This window comes from Mesoplodon mirus, assembly GCF_964341445.2.
Source record: "Mesoplodon mirus genome assembly, chromosome: 7".
Classification (NCBI taxonomy): domain Eukaryota; kingdom Metazoa; phylum Chordata; class Mammalia; order Artiodactyla; family Ziphiidae; genus Mesoplodon; species Mesoplodon mirus.
The window spans coordinates 60,151,359-60,171,639 of NC_138983.1; positions in this window are offsets into that span (position 1 = coordinate 60,151,359).

Here is a 20,281-nt window from a genome sequence, read left to right on the forward strand (position 1 = left end):
GGTGGCTTCTCGTTGCAGAGCACAGTCTCTAGGCGTGTGGGCTTCAGTAGTTGTGGCTCGCGGGCTCTAGAGCACAGGCTCAGTAGTTGTGGTGCACAGGCTTAGTTGCTCTGCGGCATGTGGGATCTTCCTGGACCAGGGCTCGAACCCATGTCCCTTGCATTGGCAGGTGGATTCTTAACCACTGCGCCACCAGGGAAGCCCTCTAATAGTAATTTTTAATGTTCTATTCAGCATACTAATAAATTAAAATTTCGGCTGTAGCATATAACAGCTCTTTGACTGTGGGCCAGGGAGTATATCTAAGCCTCAGTTTCTTCATTTGTAACACAAGAAAGTTGATAATACCTATCTGAGTATTGTGAGAATTAAATGAGATCATTTATTCACTCAACAAATATTAAATACCTGCTACATGCCAATGTAGTTCTTAGTTCTGGAGATATATTGATAAACAAAATAAGAAAAAAAAATCCCTGCTCTAAAGAAACTTGCATTTCTAGTAAACAGCAATGATTTTACAGTGCATTAGAAGTGCTATGGAGACACAGAAGGTTAAGAGTGACTGAGTTGTGGGGTAGAGGTAAGGGAATTTATCACTGAGAAAGTAACATTTCAGCAAAGTCTGGAAAAATGCGTTGTGCTACATCAAACACCTGCAGGGAGAGTGCTCCAAATATGGGGACCAGCCTTTACAATGCCCTTAAGGTCAAGGAACCTGAAGCATGTGCAAGGAATGGCAAGGAGAGCAGTGTGGCTCGAGAAGAGTGGGTAGGAGGGAAGGTAGGAGAGGAAATCATAGAGGCCACAGAGGCCTAGATCATGTGGGGTGCTATTAGTCATTGTAAGGATCTTGGCTTTAATCTGAATGAGATAAAAGACCATTGGAGATTTTTGAGTGGAGGGTGACATGGTCTCATCTAAATTTTAATAGACATACATTGGCTAATTTGTTGAGAATGAATAATAGAGGAACAAGTGTAGAAGCAGGGAGACCAGTTAGAAAGCTCATCCGTTTGAGAGATGATTATAAAAGTGAATGTAGAGAGAAGTGGTCAGAGTCCAGATGTATCTTGAACACAGAGCTCAAAGTATTTACTGGTGAAAGATGTGAAATATAAGAGAAAGAGGAGGATAAATGATGACTGCGAAGTTTTTGGCTTAAGCAATGGGAAGGATGCCATTAGCTGGGAGGGTCTAGAGTACAGTGAAGCAGAATGGGGCTGGGCAAGAGCAGAACCTCAGTTTTAGACATGATAAATTTGAAGTGCCTATTCGACCCTCAAGTGTAGATGTTGAGAAAGCAATTGGATATATGAGTCTGGAGTTCAGGGGAGAGACATGAATTTAGGAGTTGTCCTTTTATAGATGATATTTAAAGCCATGAGACAAGTCCCCAAAGGAGGGAGTGTAAATAGAGAAAAGAAGTCTGAACTGAGCTCTGAGCTACTCCAGCATTATGAAATCAAGACTGGAGGAAGAACCAACACAGGATGATAAACAGTGGTCAGTAGAAGTGGAGAGAAACCAGGAGACTGAAGTAATATTGGAAGCCAAGTGTCCAATACTACTGATTAGTCAAATAACACGGGGATGTGGAATTAAGTTTGGATCAAATGGATTTTAAATATGCAGTTAAACTTTGGATTATTGGATTTAGCAATGAAAGTGGAGTGGTAGAGGCAGTCTGAGTCTGAGAAAAAATAGAAAGAGAACTATATGTAGCAAGTGTATACAACTCAATTTCTTTTTCCTATGAGGGGAGCAGAAAAAGTGCATAGTAGCCAGAAACAGAAGTAAGGTTAAGAGAGTTTTTTTTTAATAGGAGAAATAATAGTATTGATGTGTTCACAGGCTGATAAGGAAGTTCCAGAAGAGAGGGAAATTGTTTCAGGAACAAAAGAGAAGAATTACAAGAGTGATGTCCTTGAGTGACAAGAAGGGATGCGATCTTCCACATCTAGTGGTGTTTGAGCTCTGCTCGTACAGGCTCCCAAGAGCTAATCATGAGCACCTCTTCCCAACTCCAAGTTCAGTGACACCATGTTGGTAGCTTGAAATAGGCCATAGTGGAACTATTTACACCACAGAAACCAGTGGATGCTACAAATCTGGGCTTTTTTCCCCAGAAGAGTAGGATGTTAAACATTTATGAGCGTGCCACTGAATCCATCAGTGGAGCAGATGGCCTTAAATAAGCACAGGAAGTATTCATCTATACAAGAGAAAGAAGGAAATGAATCAATGTGCAGACTCTGGTAGATGGAGAGATGTTTGTAACATGCTTGTCCCAGTGACTAGCACACAGTGATTAATTATTATGTTTCTCACTTCATTCAATCATACCACACTGCCTCTAGCTTCAACAGTACTCCCAGGCTATGTGGCAGAGCACTACGTTTTTGAAAGGAGGAAGGTACAGTATTCAGCCTCTGCGGACTAAGACTTTAAGCTCATTGATTCACTAATTTATTCATTCAATAAACATCTATTGAGTATCTATTATTTGCTCCAAATTATGTCTTAGATTCAATTAATAAATCCAATAAATATTTAATAAGAAATGACAATAGGCAAAGTATTTTAGTGGGTATAATGAAAGACAAAAGATGCATCCTAGTAAAAAAAAAAGATTAAAATTTATATTTAAGTTCTAAAATAAGTATGTGTTGTATGCTGTAAACATATAAAACAAATCAATAGTCAAATGCTTATGGCAGAAATAAGTCTGTTATATATAATTTTGTGAATTTAAGGCATAGGATAAGCATTACTTATAAATATGCATTTTAGTTTTTAATAATTCACTGAGAATCTAATTCTATCCAATTTGGGAACAGGAACTGCTAAAGAAATCTAGGAGTCAGTAGAAAATTTAACACCTGTTATTTTCTAATCCTTATCCTATTGGACTTGTCTGTAGCACATTTCCTATTTTATTCCATTTTTGAAGCTCTCCCACTTGGTTTCTATAATCACATCATATTTTGGTTCTTCTATATCAGTGACCTCTGTTTTGAAGGAAAAAGGGTCTTCTTTCTCTGCCCTCTTGTATTATTTTTTGTATCCCAAGAATATGGCCTTTCTTTCTTTTTTTTTTCCACATCTTTATTGGAGTATAATTGCTTTACAATGGTGTGTTACTTTCTGCTCTATAACAAAGTGAATCAGCTATACATATACATATATCCCTATATCTCCCCTCCCTCTTGCGTCTCCCTCCCACCCTCCCTATCCCACCCCTCTAGGTGGTCACAAAGCACCAAGCTGATCTCCCTGTACTATGTGGCTGCTTCCCACTAGCTATCTGTTTTACATTTGGTAGTGTATATATGTCCATGCAACTCTCTCACTTCGTCCCAGCTTACCCTTCCCCCTCCCTGTATCCTGAAGTCCATTCTCTATGTCTATGTCTTTATTCCTGTCCTGCCCCTAGGTTCTTCATAACCTTTTTTTTTTTTTAGATTCCATACATATGTGTTAACATATGGTATTTGTTTTTCTCTTTCTGACTTCACTCTGTATGACAGACTCTAGGTCCATCCACCTCACTACAAATAACTCAATTTTGTTTCTTTTTATGGCCAAGTAATATTCCATTGTATATATGTGCCACATCTTCTTTATCTATTCATCTGTCGATAGACACTTAGGTTGCTTCCATGTCCTGGCTATTGTAAATAGAGCTGCAGTGAACATTGTGGTACATGACTCTTTTTGAATTATGGCTTTCTCAGGGTATATGCCCAGTAGTGGGATTGCTGGGTCATATGGTTGTCTTCTTTTTAATTTTTTAAGGAACCTCCATACTCTTCTCCAGAATATGGCCTTTCTTGACCTCTTTCCTCTGAATGATGTTCCCGGGAAATCATATCTATGCAATTACAGTTTCCAGTATTATCTATATTCAGACAAATAATAGCTGTGCTTTCCACTTCGTAAATATCCTGTGCTATACAGCTGTACATCCCAACCAGCCACTTGAAATCTCTCTCAAGATGTTTCTTGGACATCTTAAACTCAATACATTCACCTCCTGGGAACCAAGGAATTACCTCAATTCCTCCTCTCTCTCCCTACTATACCTGCTCAGACATCCAGTTCTGTTAACCTCTCCCTTTAATATTCATTGTCCCTGCTAATTCGTTACTTCAGTAATTATTATTTTTACTTGGGTTATTGCTAATTGCTGATATTTTCCTATTTTGTTTACCAATTTGCAATTCTTTTTCCTTTTTATGAGAATTGTATTTCTAAGATATTGATCTGATCAGGTTACATTCCTTCTTAAAATTCTGCAACTGTATCTATCCTAAGGATACAGTCTAATTTTAATACAAATGTACATGCATTATGATATGTTAATCATGGCATGATATTAGTGAAGAATGGAAATGACATAAATTTTCAACAATAAGGGGATGGGTAAGTTGACTATAATGTATCCATTGAATGGAATATCCAGCCACCAACAGGAATAATTTTCCAGAAAACTAGAGAAGACTGAATCTAAGGGATGCATATTGGAGCTAGTGCCAATTTATTTCCTCATTTTTTCTACAACCTACACAGCCTTATTCTGACTTAATACTACAAGAAACTCACTTCATGCTCGTGGAGGTCACATGCAACTTCATTAGATCTCAGAAACTCTGAAAATTTTATCTCAGCAGCTTCATAAACTCACCAAACTTTTGTACCTGTTGCTCTTGCTTTATTCATCACTGATTTTTGTCCCCTGGACCCATACCCCAGATTTAATATTCAATTCTAGTCCCAGTGGATTTTAACAAATTTAGGAGAGATCTTTCTGGCTGTCTTCAGAGTTCACGTTCCCACGTGGGCTTTATGTATGCCTTTGTTTTTTGTGCCCTCTGCCCCTATATTTTTGAGTAAAGATTTCTTGTTCCAGCCCCTAGTTCTATATAATACAATACATCTTCAGAATTTATACATGAGATTCTGAATTCCCAGTCTTCCATCACTCACTCAAGGCAACTGATGAGAAATGGTCACTGTGCTACCCCTGCAAAAGGGAATGCAGCACAATTATATGAAAAAATGAAGTTACACAGACAGGAAACTGCTATCTATCACTGCAGAATTGACAACTATGAAGTTTAAATTCATGGTAGAGTATTCACAAGAACTGCAAGAAGAGGTATTCCTGACCCTTCCTCAGTCTCCTTCCTAAGATTGATTTGAGGTGGATGAGTTGGAGGGAGGGGAAGGGATGTCCATAAGAAGTACCCAGACTTTCTCCTGCATAAGCAACCTGTAGTTTGTAGGAGCCCTGAAAGAAAAGCCTTTCTTGCCAGCTGCTTATCTGAGGAGAATGAATAAGTGGGTGGTCTACATCTCCAGTAAAGGGGAGTTCCTTTTAATGGGATGCCCAGTATTCTGAAACTCAAAATGTAATATAGTTGACATCCTATATCCTATACATCCTCTATGAATCCTGTGTATCCTAAATACCCTATATTCAGGACATACTGAAAGCTGATAAAAATAAACATTTCTCTCTGGCAGGGTAAAGAAGATGGAGCCTTCTTATATCCCAGCATTTATCTTGCTGATTTAACATCTAGAAAGAAACCTCTCTCTATTCATTTTTTTTCGTGGCAATAGACTATAATACCACATAAGGGAAGGGAAGTTGTGTTTTTTTTTAATTGACATATGCTTGATTTACAGTATTATATTAGTTTCCGGTGTATAGCACAGTGATTCAGTATTTTTGCATATTATACTCCATTATAAGTTATTACAAGTTAATGGCTGTAATTCCTAGTGCTATACAACATATCCTTGTTGCTTATCTATTTTATACATAGTAGTTTGTGTCTGTTAATCCCATACCCTGAATTTGTCCCTTCCCCCTTTCCCTCTTCCGTTTAGTAACCACGTTTGTTTTCTGTATCTATGAGTCTGTTTCTGTTTTTCATATACATTCATTTGTATTATTTTTTAGATTCCACATTTAAGTGATATCATACAGTATTTGTTTTTCCCTGTCTTATTTCACTAAGTATAATATTCTCTAAGTCCATCCACATTGCTGCAAATGGCAGAATTTCATTCTTTTTATGGCTGAGTTAATATGCCATTGTATACATGTGTATGTGTGTTTATATACATACATATATATATATTATATATATATACCACATTTCTTAATACATTGATATGTTGATGGACATTTGAGTTGCTTCCATGTCTTGGCTATTATAAATAGTGCTGCTGTGAACATTGGGGGTGCATGTATCTTTTCAAATTAGAGTTCTCATTTTTTTCCAGATATATACCCAGGAGTAGAATTGCTGGATCATATGGTAGTTCTGTTTTTGGTTTTTTTTAGGAACCACCACACTGTTTTCCACTGTGGCTGCACCAGTTTACATTCCCACTGAGAATGTACAAGGGTTCCCTTTGGGAAGATGTATTCTATTCACCACTGTATCCCCAGAGGCTAGCATAGCATCTGCCACATAGGTGTTCAGAGCTATTTGTTGAGGGAATGAAGTAATGACTGTCTCTTTGCCCCAGGGCCTGTGTCCTATTGCTAGAATGTTATTACATGTGTGAAGGTTTCTATCTCTGCACAGAGACAGGTATATTCTTCCCTGATTGTAGCATTTCCCAGGTAATATTATTAAACTAGCCATCTGATTCTCCGTCCTGCCAGGATACCAATCACCTCTTCAGTCTTCTATGATAGAGCTTGTTTTCATCAAATTACCAGTGATCTCCTAGTGGCCAAATCAAACTATTTTATCAGATTTTTCTATAACACATTACCCTAATCCTCCTTCTTGAAATCTTCTCATGCTTTAACTACATCTCTGAATTTCATATTCAAAAATATATGCCCCAGTCCAGATCTCTCTCGTAAGTTGAATCCCAAATATCCAGTTAACTGTCCAAGAAGGATCTCAAATTCATTGTGTCCAAAATTTGGTTTATAGTCATCCCCTCAAACAAGCTCCTTGTCCTGCATTTGTCATCTTGGTTAATTAGCTAGATTAATTAAATCGTATTTGTTCCCCTTTTCTCAATTGATTTTTAGGTTCTGTAACCTATTTCAAGTTTTCTGCTGGTTTCCTTAATTTAAATAAACATTTTGAAGGTTTGTTTTTTCCTGGTGGTGTTAATAATAAAATATTAATTACGTGTCTGCTCTTTCGATGATGTAATAATAATAACAATGATGATGATGATAGATAATACTCATTAAGCACCTACTATATGATAAATATTCTTCTTAGCTCTTTATATGTACTAATTTATTTATTTTTCACAGCAACCTTATGAAGCATATGCTATTATCAATCCTGTTATACTGAGGAGGAAATCAAGGCACAAGATAAATAATTTGCTCTTGATTATAATAGCTAGAAAGTGATAGAAGTAGCAGTTAAGCTTAACAGTTTGCATTCTTGAATTTAGTCTTACACTGTTATTCATTTTTTCTTACGTTATGTCCTTTCTATTTCAAGAATTCTTAACAAATCCCACATATTTCAGGACCATAGTACCAACTGTTATTTAGATTGAATAACCACTAGTCTCATTGATTGCTACTGTTTCCCATATACTAAATTTTCACCATCTTGAGATCTTTATGCTAATGCAATTTTCATTTGGCTAGAGTACTTTTATGAGTATCTTTTTTTTCAGAAAGAAAATATGAACGCAATACTTTCTAAGTGCTTGCATGTCTAAAAATGCCTTGCCATCACAAATGAACAAAATTTGTTTGGATGTGGTAATACAGAATTACCACCTCTTTTCCTTAAAAATCAGCAGATATTGCTCCATTAATACTGTATATCCACTATTATATATGAAGATATTGGTGCCAATCTGATTATTTTTCTTTTTAGGTAACTAATCTTTTCTCTGTGGAAGCTTTTAGAACTTTATCTCTTGATTCCAAAATGTCACCAGGGTATGTAAAAATATATGTAGGTATTTTTTTCAATAATCTTGGTCAGTATTTGATTTTTCAGCGGAGAGAAGTTTTCTTCCAGTTCAACTTTTATTGCCATTTCTTCTTTATCAGCTCTTTTCTCTCCTTTCAGTCCTCTCATCGTTCAAATTGCAGCACCTAGGTTTATACTCCGTGAGTTTTCTCATAATTTTCCTTTGTCTTTTTGCTCTGCATTATGGAAGGATTATTTCAATAATTAAGTTCTTTAATTTAGTGTTTGGTAGCATACACTCTTCTGTTCATTGCCTCTGTTGAATTTTTCATTTTGGCAAGTACGATTTTTGTATTGAAAAAACACTTTGTTATTGTCAAATTGTTCTTTAGTATGGCAGCCAGCCGTGTTTTATCAGTGCAATATCTCATCAACGGAGAATAGGATTTAGAATTCTTTAAAGTTTTCTCCTATTCTCTTACATTAACTGTTTTAAAATTTTTTGACCTATTTCCCCTGGTTATTCAGTCTATTTTGAAGTACTGATTTGTTTTATTTGCTCCATGATTTTCCCCTCATGAAGAGTTACATAGTTTTTGGGGTTTTTTTTCCTTTCCACTGGGGTGAGTTTCTGCAAATCCTACGTAATTCTGGCATCTGTAGACCTAAAGAAGCAGTTGGATTTATTTCCTAAAAGATCATAGGAGAGAAGTAGGCAGGCCTTCCCAGGTAAGACAGATAGATGCATAGATCTTCAACTTAGGTGGGTGAAGAGGTAAATGACTATGACCCCTCAGCTGATATAAGTGACTGTGGGTATTTCATCCAATGGGCATGTTAATTCCTTGTGTTAAAAAAACAAAACAGAGTAAATTTTAAACTGATTGGCTTTATTCATCAATTTATGAATTGGGCAGCATCCCATCTAGCAACTAGGAGGGCACTCGGAAGGGCTGTACAAAATGGAAGGTTTTTATAGGAAGAAGTGGGGAGCAAAGGAGCTATTAGCCAAAAAAAAAAGAAAAGAAAAGAAAGAAAAAGAAAGAAAGGAAAGGAAGGAAGGAAGGAAGGAAAGAAGAATTATTTTTAGGCCAGGACATTTTTTTTTTTTTTTTGGTGGAGGGTGGGCACAGGCGGGGGGTGGGGAGACCAGGGAATGGCAAGGGTTTTATCATGCAGATTGCGTCTTCTCCCTCTGAGGAGTTGGAAAGGGCCTAGTGACAGATTGCTTCATTGGTGCAGACCAGAAAATTCCAGACTGGTTGATTAAGATTGCATTTCTGGTGAAGGTTGAAATTGCAGTTAGGTTAGGTACTAAATCTTGGTTTGGTATCTTGGGCCTGTGTTTTTTCTCTTTAACAGTGGAAGGTTATAAAAGAGGAAGATACCGGAAATATTACTGCCAAGCAGGACCCTTTGATCTAGGCAAGCAGCTATGGGTGGTTTTGGCTCATAGCTTTGTCTATTCCCAGGAAGGTGGGGTGGCTACACTCAGGTAGCATGAGCTGGAGAAAGCCACGAGCTGCCACCTGACTGGCTTCTACTTGCATGAAGTGACTAATGGCAGACAGTAGGCATGTCATTGCCCTTTAGTCCATCCTCCTGTGGACATGTTTTTATGAACCTGATGTTTCTCGCCGCAGGTATGGTGGTTTGGTCTCTCTCTGTTTTCCATTGATAAGAATTTGGCTGTGTTTTCCCTGCAGCATTTGTTGCATTGTGTCAGTAGCAAATTGAATTTTGGTTCCTGTCTTCTTAGAATTGTAAATATCCTTTACACTTTAGTTTTCCTAACTTCAATTTTGAAGTGATGGTGGTACATTTCTTTATCTCTAGGAATTGACCATAGTCTCCATTCATCTTCACCCCTCCAATAATATGGGCCACAGAATGCTCAACTGGCCCTCACCTCTATAGTTCTTTTCCTTGGACAGTGTGGTCAGATGAGAAATGCTATGAAAACATAACTCACTTCTGAAAAAGTCTCCATATATGAGAAAAGATGTTTCAACTGCATCAGCAGAAGCAAGACATGGTGGTATGAGAAACATGATAGATTCTGGAAATTACAAAAGATCTGGCAGGTCTACAGTGGAGTGTGGAAGAGATAAGGCTAGCGAGCTGGGGAAGGGCCAGATAATGAGGTTTTTTAAAATGCCATGACAAAGAGTTTGAACATTATCCAGAAGGCAGTCGGAAGTTGAAAGCTTTTAAGGAAGGGAGCAATAAGATTAGATGTGTGTTTTAAGCAGCTCATTCTGGTAGCAGTGTGGCAAGTGAATTGGATGAGGGGAGAATGGAGTGAGGAAACCCATTAAGAAGCTATTAAATAGGTTTAGGTGAGAATTTATGAGGCTTCTACTAGGGCCAGTAGCAATGCAGAGAATAGTGGAGAGATTCAAAAGCTACTTAGCAAGTAGAATCAACAGACTTGGTATTTGATTAGACATGGAATAAGAAGATAAGCCAGAGCCTAGAATGGCTTGATGATAGAAGTGTCTCGTGATACCATTATTTGAGGCTGGGAATATAGGAGGAGAATTGGGTTTATCAAAAAAGAGGACACATTGTGTGTAACTTGTTTAAGATATTTGAATGTAAATGTCCAAATATGTCCAGTATATATACCCACACATCACACAAACATAGCAAAATTGTTCACTAAGGATATATGAGCCAGATTTAAAGATATGGACAGAAACCAACAGCATATGCTTGATGGGTAAAGAAAGAATAATACTGGCAAATACAACCTGGGGGTTATTACTCTAGTCTGAATATTATTTTGGTGCTTTAGGTTTAGACAGAAGAGAGGAGTCTAGAATCTCAGAGTTAAGATTAGGTAGACAGCGTTTGAAGAGAATATGAGGTCAGAAAAATGTGGGGGAAGGAGAGGAGGGAGTTTCAAAGTGTAACATAAAGGCATATTCTAGAGATGTCCAACAAGTTGAGGACAAAAAGATGTCCTTTGACTCTGACAATTAGAGGTTACTGAAATTCTAATTAAAGGGAAGGAAAGCCAAAGGGTATGGAAGCGTTCCACTCTCTTTCCTGAGTTACATTTGACTTTGATTAGTCACCTTTTGAACAGGTTTTGTAGGAAGAATCTGAGATTAGAAGGAAGTCTATGAGAAGAAAATTGTAGTTGTGGTTGCTTATTGCTGGAAATGAATAGAGCCAAACTCCTGGAGAGGAGAGAAGGGATGAAGCTGGAGGTGGTCGTGAGACTGACAGTTTCAGCCTCTTTGGGAGATCTGTTGATGACTCACTGTACTTCTTGCTTACAGCTTTCCTGATGGTCTGGGTAGTTTTGCAGTGGCCATCCTTCTCCTTGAATCAAAATCCAAAGGTTAATAAGTCCCTTCATATCTAACAGCTGATATAAGCTATAATTATGATGAAACAGAGCTGTAAGTGCAGGTAAATGTTCTTACCACGGAAGGAAGCTTATGTTCAGGAGTGGGCATGTGATAAGGCTTCACTGAAATTAGAAATCACTCCTGGATGTTGACACCTCTCTCTGAGTTTCAGCAGGAGAATAAATTGGTTGAGAGTAAAGGGACAGGACATGTAAGAGGAGGAAAAGAAATTTTTAAGATATCTGACAAGTCACAGGTTGAAGGTTGACTTTTTTTAAACTGCTTTGGGGGATGAAGGCAAATTTCCCTGGTAAGAAATGATTGCCATACAGGATCGGCTGGGGGCCTCTTAGCCAGATACGACCTGAGTTTGTTTGTTTGTTTGTTTTTAGGGAACAAATTTATTTTGATTTTTCTGAAAACATCAGAAACTGAAAAACAAGCTGAATATCTGGCCAAACCAAAAGCAAAATACAGGTAAAAATAACATTTAGAAACCATGTTTAACTAAAGGGAAACATGTTTTAACATATCAAATTTAACACTCTTTCCTCCACAGAGCAAAACAAGTTTTACTAAACCACAACACTGAGGTGGAGTTTAACTGACATAATTTTTTAAAATAAAAATTAAAAGGACAAAAAGCACTCAATTCCCACCCTGGAATCTTGTCATTTATAGAATAACATGCTCAGATGTCAGTGAAAATAAACAGTTGGTAAACCTGAAAACAAATCTTTCAATGACTGAATTCAGATTCCAACAGAACAACGTACTACCTTACATTTGGGGAAGAATAGCTTTTGTCACACTAAGGTCTTACCAAATATTGATAAAAATAAATACAAAAGAGGATTAAAAACAAACTACTAAATCAAAATCTTTCTGTAGAGTAGCAGCTTTCACAAAATAAAAGGAACCCAGTTCCACAGTCCAACACTCCCCACGGGTCATAAAGATGACTATAGGCAGGAACTGATCATTAGAAAAATGATTAAGGCTATTATTAACCCATTACTCAATTACTTTAAAATGTGGCTAGAAATGAGGCAATTATGAGTTCACAGTTTTAATTGGTATTTGAAATCACAGAGGGAGAATTGATGAGCTGCAGCTGCTGTGACATTTTGCCTGGTGATGAGCTACTAAGGAAGCTACTGTAGAGCAATACTCTATCATCTCTCTCTTCACAGCAGGGCCGCACTCAGTGAGGGCGGATGTTTTCCCTGGGAGAATAAAGGAGCACTCACACTTCCATTTGACTAGAGAGCCATGAAGTCAGGATCAGGCCAAAGCATGCAGCCCTGGTAGAAAGTACGAGGAAAGCTTGTGCTGGTCTTTCCCATAGTGGATACTGGATGTAAAGCTGCATCCAGGAAACATGGGATGATAGTGGGTATGACTGAGTTCAAAATGAAACTTCTGGGACAAGTGGGTTCTTAGCCAGGAAGGCACAGTATAAATACCAGTGATATGCCTTCAGAGTCCTCTTGCTTGTTTAGAGTAGTTGGGCTCACCACTCAAGACACCCTCTGTTCCTCATTCATGTGTTCAGAGGCATTTTGGTGTCTTTTGATCATGTGTCCGTTAGCCCTGTGATAGGAAGTTAAAGTGCTCAAGGAAGTGGCTCCCTCCCGTGAATTTTGCAGAGTTTTCTTTCTACAAAGAGATGTCTTTATGATATTAAATATGTTCTAATATTGTTATGCATATCTTTCTGTTCTCCTCATAGATGTCTTTAATCATATTATTTGAAACAGGAGGAACAATTTTCATCATGTCACAGCTATGGAGAGTTAGTTTTCTCATGTTCAGTAACTGAGGCAAAATGATGAGAGTTTTTCCCAAAAAGACTACAGTTATACTTTTCTTTTAGCCAAAAAAGACTGGTTTTTATGGGAACATATAGAATATGGCAAGAAGCATGGCGGAAAATAGAAGAGGGCATGGGAGGTAGAGAAGAATGACAGAAGGAATAGAGAAAAGGGTCAAACAAAGAAACAGAGGAGAGTGAGAATAAGAGAGAGATAGTAGAAAGCTTATGAGGTGTACTACCTGAAAATCTCAAGCATTTAGAAGCAGGGACATCTGTCTCCCTTTCCCCATCTGTGGTGGTTAATTTTATGTATCGATTTGACTGAGCCATAGCGTGCCCAGACCTTTGGTCAAACATTATTCTGGGTGCATCTGTGAGGGTGTCTCTGGGTGAGATTAACATTTGAATTGTTAGACTGAGTAAAGCAAATTGCTCTCCTCAATGTGGGTGGGCCTCATCTAATCAGTTGAAGGCCTGAATAGTACAGAATGACTGAGTAAGAAGTAATGCCCCTTGCTTGACTACTTGATCTGGTCTTTAACAGCCTTAGAACCCAGACTGAAACATTAGCTCTTCTTGGGTCTTGAGCCCGCCGGCTTTTGGACTGGAACTTACACCATTGGCTCTCTTGGTTCTCAGACATTCAGACTCAGGGTTAGCTATGGAAACACAACCAATAGGAGACATACATAAAGATACATATATATATAGAGAGACATGCTTCTTTCCAGTGGCATATATTCTGACATGCTTCTTTCCAATGGGATATATAGAGAATAGAATAGAATATATAATTATATAATTATGATAATTTAAATAACTAATTATATTATAATATTTAATATAAGAAATTAGAGTACATGATTATGGAGGCTGAGCAGTCCCAACATTGGCAGTCAGCAAGCTGGAGACCCAGGAGAGGAGGTGTACAATTCCAGTCTGAGTCTAACTGCATAGAAAAAGTCAATGTATAATAGGAGAAAATGAGCCCAAAACAGAGTAGCAGAACTAAAAAGTGAGGAGGTGGTATAGGAGGAGGAGGAGGAGGAGAAATCTAGTTAAATTATTTAAGATGCTGGGTTCAGCCATGCCTGAAGGAGCCATTAACCCCTGGATTTTCCAGGTATATGAGCCAATGTGCTTCATTTTGGTTTAAGGTAGTTTGACTTGAGGTTCTGTTATTTGTAATGTAAATCATTCTGATTAATACAAAAACTGGTACAGAGGTTGGAGTGTTACGATTGACAGACTTGTAATTGTAGAACTAGCAAAGAGCTTGGGCATTGGATAGTAAGGCCCCTTGCTGAGAAGTTGATGATCTTAGTTGAGTGGTTGTCAAACAGTTAAATTGCTGTCTACTGGGTCTTTAAGTCAGATTCTGTGTCTACCATGGAGGGGAAGAGAGGCGTGACATAATCATAAATCTTTTGAAAATGCAAAATCTTAATTACCTGCATCTGCAATGTCAGGGAAGTGGCAAAAAGTGGGAAATACAAATGGGATCTGAGACATTTAGGTTATCTTGTGGGATTTACACTTCCTTTCTTAAGATGGGAAGAGGGGCTTCCCTGGTGGTGCAGTGGTTGAGAGTCCGCCTGCTGATGCAGGGGACACGAGTTCGTGCCCCGGTCTGGGAAGATCCCACATGCCGCAGAGCGGCTGGGCCCGTGAGCCATAGCCGCTGAGCCTGCGCGTCTGGAGCCTGTGCTCCACAACGGGAGAGGCCACAACAGTGAGAGGCCCGCGTACTGCAAAAAAAAAAAAAAAAAAAAAAAGATGGGAAGAAAGGTTGCCTTTTCCTAAGGATGGGAAATATCCTTAGGATCTCTTTCCTAAAAGATTGTGCTTTTTCCTAAGAAATTTTAAAGATATGGAAAAACACAAAGGAATAATATGACAAATACCAGTTCTCCACAACCCAGAATTAATGGTGGCTAATTGCTTACAGACATAGGTAATCTATATATAGTTTAAAAATTTTATGTATTGTAGAGTATTTCATAACGATTATAAACATAAGTTTTGTCTGTTTCCTTTATAATAGGCATTTATGTTAGCTTTATAGTATCATAAACAATGGACTAATCACTTTCATTATATATGTTTTGCGGTACATATATGTGAGAATACTTTCTAGTTTGTACATATTGAAGTGGACTGCTGGATCAGAAAATTTGCATAGTTTTAATGTTGCTAGCTGCTACCAACTGCTTTCCAAAATTGTTATGCCAATTTACATTCTTACCAGTGAAGTATGAGAATTCCATTGTCCCCCAATTTTTGCAAATAACTGATATTGTCAGACTTTTTAGTGTTTGCGTATTTGATGAGAGAAAATGGCATTATGTTGTTCCTTTACTTTGCGTTTTGCAGAGTCCAAATAAGGTTGAACATCTTTTTCCTGTTTATTGCCCATCCAGATATCTTCTATGGTTATGACCCGTGACGATTTTTCTGTGTTTCTCTTCTTGTGTGGAGTTCTCTATATATTCTGCATAGGAATCCTTTGTTTGGATGGTGGTTGTAGGAAATATAGGTTTTGACCCAATCTGCCTCTCTTTGAATTCTGATTTGTCACTACCCAGTAAATTACTTATTTACTCTATGCTTCAGTTTTATTATCTGTAAACTAGAGATAACGATAGTTTCTTATTCATTGTGTTATCATGAAGATTTATTGAATTAATAGCTATAAAAGGGATCTAGAATATTGCTTGATAACTTGTCAGAATGCAGAGGAGTAAAAACAAAGAGAAAAATACAAAGAACTCACATTCTTTCCAGTTTTTTTACAGCAGCAGAAACAAGACAGCCACTAGTAGGTCAATAAATTATCCTAGTACACACTTTATGGTATTCTTGCTGGGTTCCTTAACTTGTCAGGTACCCCTTCTTTGCCTGTGCCTGTTTTGTGTACCATTCAAGCTTCTATACATCTTCGCAAATTTAGCATAAATAGTGTGTATTTAAGAGAGTTTATGAGATGATCTCTCCTGTGGTTCCCAATGCTTCTTGAACAAACCTTGAACATAACCCTTAGCTCACAGCATTGTAATATTCTCTACATTCCGTTCAACCCTGTTAGGGACATAAGGGTAAAGACTGCCTCATTCATCTCAATATCCCTGGTGGCTAGTATCGTTACTGCCACTTAAAAAGGATTCAATAAATGTTGACTGACTGCCTGACAAAAGCTGTTTCCAACTGGAGGAAAAATATGCTTTTAAATCTTGCCCAGCTTATCAGTAATTAAAAGGGCAGTAGCACTAATGAAGGTTAATTTTGGAATAATTTATTAAATATATTTTCATAAATTTTAAAGTTTCATTTGGAAATCTAGTACACATAGATTATGTGTATTGAGCACTGATGCACTAGTGCATCGTGTACACACACACACACACACACACACACACTCTATATTGTAGAAATAACTGCAAAATCTTGGGGGAAAATGTAGTTTACTGCAGCTCTTCCTAGAACTCATCTTAGAGCTTATTTAAAAGAAACAATTCATTCCTTTAGGGACCTCAGCACAGAACTCTGCTAAACTGAGCTCCTGGGCTGATAACACAGCAGAGAGAAAGGAAGGTGTCATTTGGCAATTTGGCTGCTGCTGATGACACAGTAATCTTTCAGAAAAAAAAGTTAGCTCCAGGGGAGGGCTGCCTATGAGAGCAAAAGGATAGGAAGTTAAGAGAATTGGTTGCTAAGTTTTCTTTGCAGGAAAGCAAGCTAATTTTTTATTTTTTGGCTGAGTATAAGAAAAATGCCCCCGATTTATTCTGACTGAGATAATACTAGAAAAGGAAAGCCTGAAAACCAGAAATTCAAATCTTGAGAGGCACAAGGACTGCAGGTCATTGGGGGAAGGAAGCATGCCTACTTTGTTCATCCTTTGTATACTGAGGACTTGACACAGTGTCTGGCAGTAGTAGACATTTGGTAAATATTTGTTCAGTGAGTATATGAATGAGTGTCTCCTAGATTTTAGAAGTATTGCCTTATCCTTCACCCCAAAATTACATTGTAAAAATATAATATTGGATGAAGGTAGCCAAAAGGTACAAACTTCCAGTTGTAAGATAAAGGAGTACTAGGGATGCAATGTACAACATGGTAAATATAATTGACACTGCTGTGTGTTATATGTGAATGTTGTCAGGAGAGTAAACCCTAGGAGTTCTCTTCACAAGGAAAACATGTTTTTTTTCATTTTATTTTGTATCTATATGAGATGATGGATATTCACTAAACTTGTAGTAACCATTTTATTATGATGTGTATAAGTCAAATCATTATGCTGTACACCCTAAACTTATACAGTGCTGTATGTCAATTATATCTAGTAAAACTGGAAGAAAAAATATATAATATTCTCATAAAAATGTATTTTCAAAATTGCAAAAAAAATAAAGAGAAATACAGTCATAATCCACCATAAAGATAAATTGTTTTGAATATTTTCCCATAGTCATTTTTATGTATGCACATGTTAGTATTTGCATGTGTGTGTGTGCATGGATATACACAAATTTATGATTATGCTTTGTAAGCAATTTTTCATTCTAATTTTTCATTTACATTGTGAATATTTTTCAATGTTATTAATTTCTTTGAGAATATGATTTATAATTACTAAAAATATATTATTACCTATCAATATGTAATGACTCTTCCCTATTGTTAAACTGTTTTTATTTATTTTTTATTTATTTCTTTTTATTAGTTTTTATTTTTATTTATTTTGTTTTTATTTATTTATTATTTTTTAATTAATTTTTATTGGAGTATAGTTGCTTTACAATGTTGTGTTAGTTTCTGCTGTACAGCAAAGTGCATCAGGTATACAGATACAGGTATCCACTCTTTTTTAGATTTCCTTCCCATTAAGGTCACCACAGAGCAATGAGTAGAGTTCCCTGTGCTATACAGTAGGTTCCCGTTAGTTATCTATTTTATATATAGTAGTGTATATATGTCAATCCCAATCTCCCAATTCATCCCACCCCCTTTTCCCCCCTAAACTAATTTTAAATAGCTTCTATTTTAAAAACATAAATTCCAATTAATAAGGTTACTTTTTAGTCAAAGAACATTAATATTTAACTATTTTGGTATACTTTACCAAAATTATTTTCCAAACAGGATCCTTTCCTCCCCCACCTCTCCTCCCCCTTGGCAACCACAAGTGTGTTCTCTCTGTGAGTCTGTTTTTGTTTTGTTGATATGTTCATTTGTGTCATATTTTAGATTCCACATATAAGTGATATCACATGGTATTACTCTTTCTGACTTACTTCGCTTAGTATGATAATCTCTGGGTCCATCCATGTTGCTGCAAATGACATTATTTCATTCTTTTTAATGACTGGGTAATATTCCATTGTGTATATATACCACATCTTTATCCATTCATCTGTCAAGAAGACTAAGTCTGTCTGCGAATAATTTCCCAGGTTGTCAAATTTATTTTAATTCTATTTTATGGTAACTTACAAGAAACAAATTTTAGATTTTTAAAGTAATTAAATCAACTGTTTTTTGTTTGCTTTTTGCTTTGTGATTTCTTCTATGTCTTTCATTCTTAGAAAAAGTTTCCTCTTCCTAGGGTTTACAAAATGCTCATTTACAGTTTATTCTAGCTTAGTTTAGTTCACTTTGGTTTAGTTTTATTTTGTCTTAATTTTAAGCACATCACTAAGTCATTTCAATCTAGCTTTATTTTTCCCCAAATAACTCACCAGTTGTTCCAGCATCATTTATTGAATACTCTTCCTTTTACATACTGATTTATGATGGAAATTTAACTATATATTAAATTCTTACATAAGAATGTAATTCTTACATTCTCCGTTAATCAAACTGTCAATTCTTGCCATAGATACACAGCATCTTGATAACTGAAGGCTTATTGTAGGCTTTATTATCTTGTAAGACAAATCTCTCGTCATTGCTCTTTCCATCTCATTTTATTTTATCTTTCTGGAACTTTTGTACTATTCAAAACTATATACTTTAAAAAATGAGCTATATTATCACTTTGTCAAGGAAAACTTAGAAGAAATGGAGAAAAATTGTATTGGAATCACATCAAACCTTTAAATTATTTGAAAAGAATTAAATAATTACCTTTATAATATTTAGTATTCTCATTCAGGAACATGGTATATCTCTCCATTTATTCTTCTATTATATCTCTCCATATATTTTCTAATTCTCTTCATATAGATAACATGCAGTTCTCTAAATTGTTTTTCACTGATTTCTTATTAGAGTTATTTATAAATTTTCCTAATTATTTTTGATGACAGAATAAAATAATTTCACCATTATACTTTGTCTAGATTACTGCTGGTGAAAAGAAGCAACTAGTCATATTTTATGTTTATCTTTGCATCTGGACATTTTCCTAACTTTTCTAATTAGTTTGAATGATTTTTGTTAAAATTTCTTGGGACTTCTAGATCAACAAACCAATAATGTGTAAAATATTTTTTCCTTTAATAATTATAGCTTATTTCCATTAGCTTTATTATTGTTTTGCAAATTTACTAAGTAGTGTTAAATAATAATGAAGACATTAAAGGTAATTTTTTTGTTCCTGAATGTAAATATATATATATATTTCTGATGTTGCAGCCTTCAGAATGTTGCCTCTAGATTTTGTTATTCATTCAAATGTTAAGGAAATTTCCTCCCTTGCTTATTTTCTAAGACTTTTCTGAGGAATAGATATTAAATTTTGTGGGATAATTTTATAGTACCTGCAGGAACAATTATGTTGCTTTTCCCCTCTGACCTATTACTAATGGACAATATTAATAAATTTACTATTAATAAGTGAATCTTACATTCTAAGATTAAAAACTGCACACTATTCTGGGAATATTATTTTTCTAGTATACTACTATATTATTTTCATTGGTTTATTTAAGATGTTTACATTTATCTCTGAAGTGTCATTGTGGAAATGGTAACCGGGACCCACCTTCCCCATACTCTAGGTGCCTCTTGCCAGGAATCTTTTTTTTTTTTTAATGGAACCAGCTAGCATGTGTAACTAAAATGAAAGTTCTATAAGAGCAGAGGTCCTTGTTTTGTTTTTTGTTTTGTTGTGGTTTTGGGTTTTTTTGTTTTTTCTAATTGAAATATATTAGATCTACATTGATCTAAAATGTTCT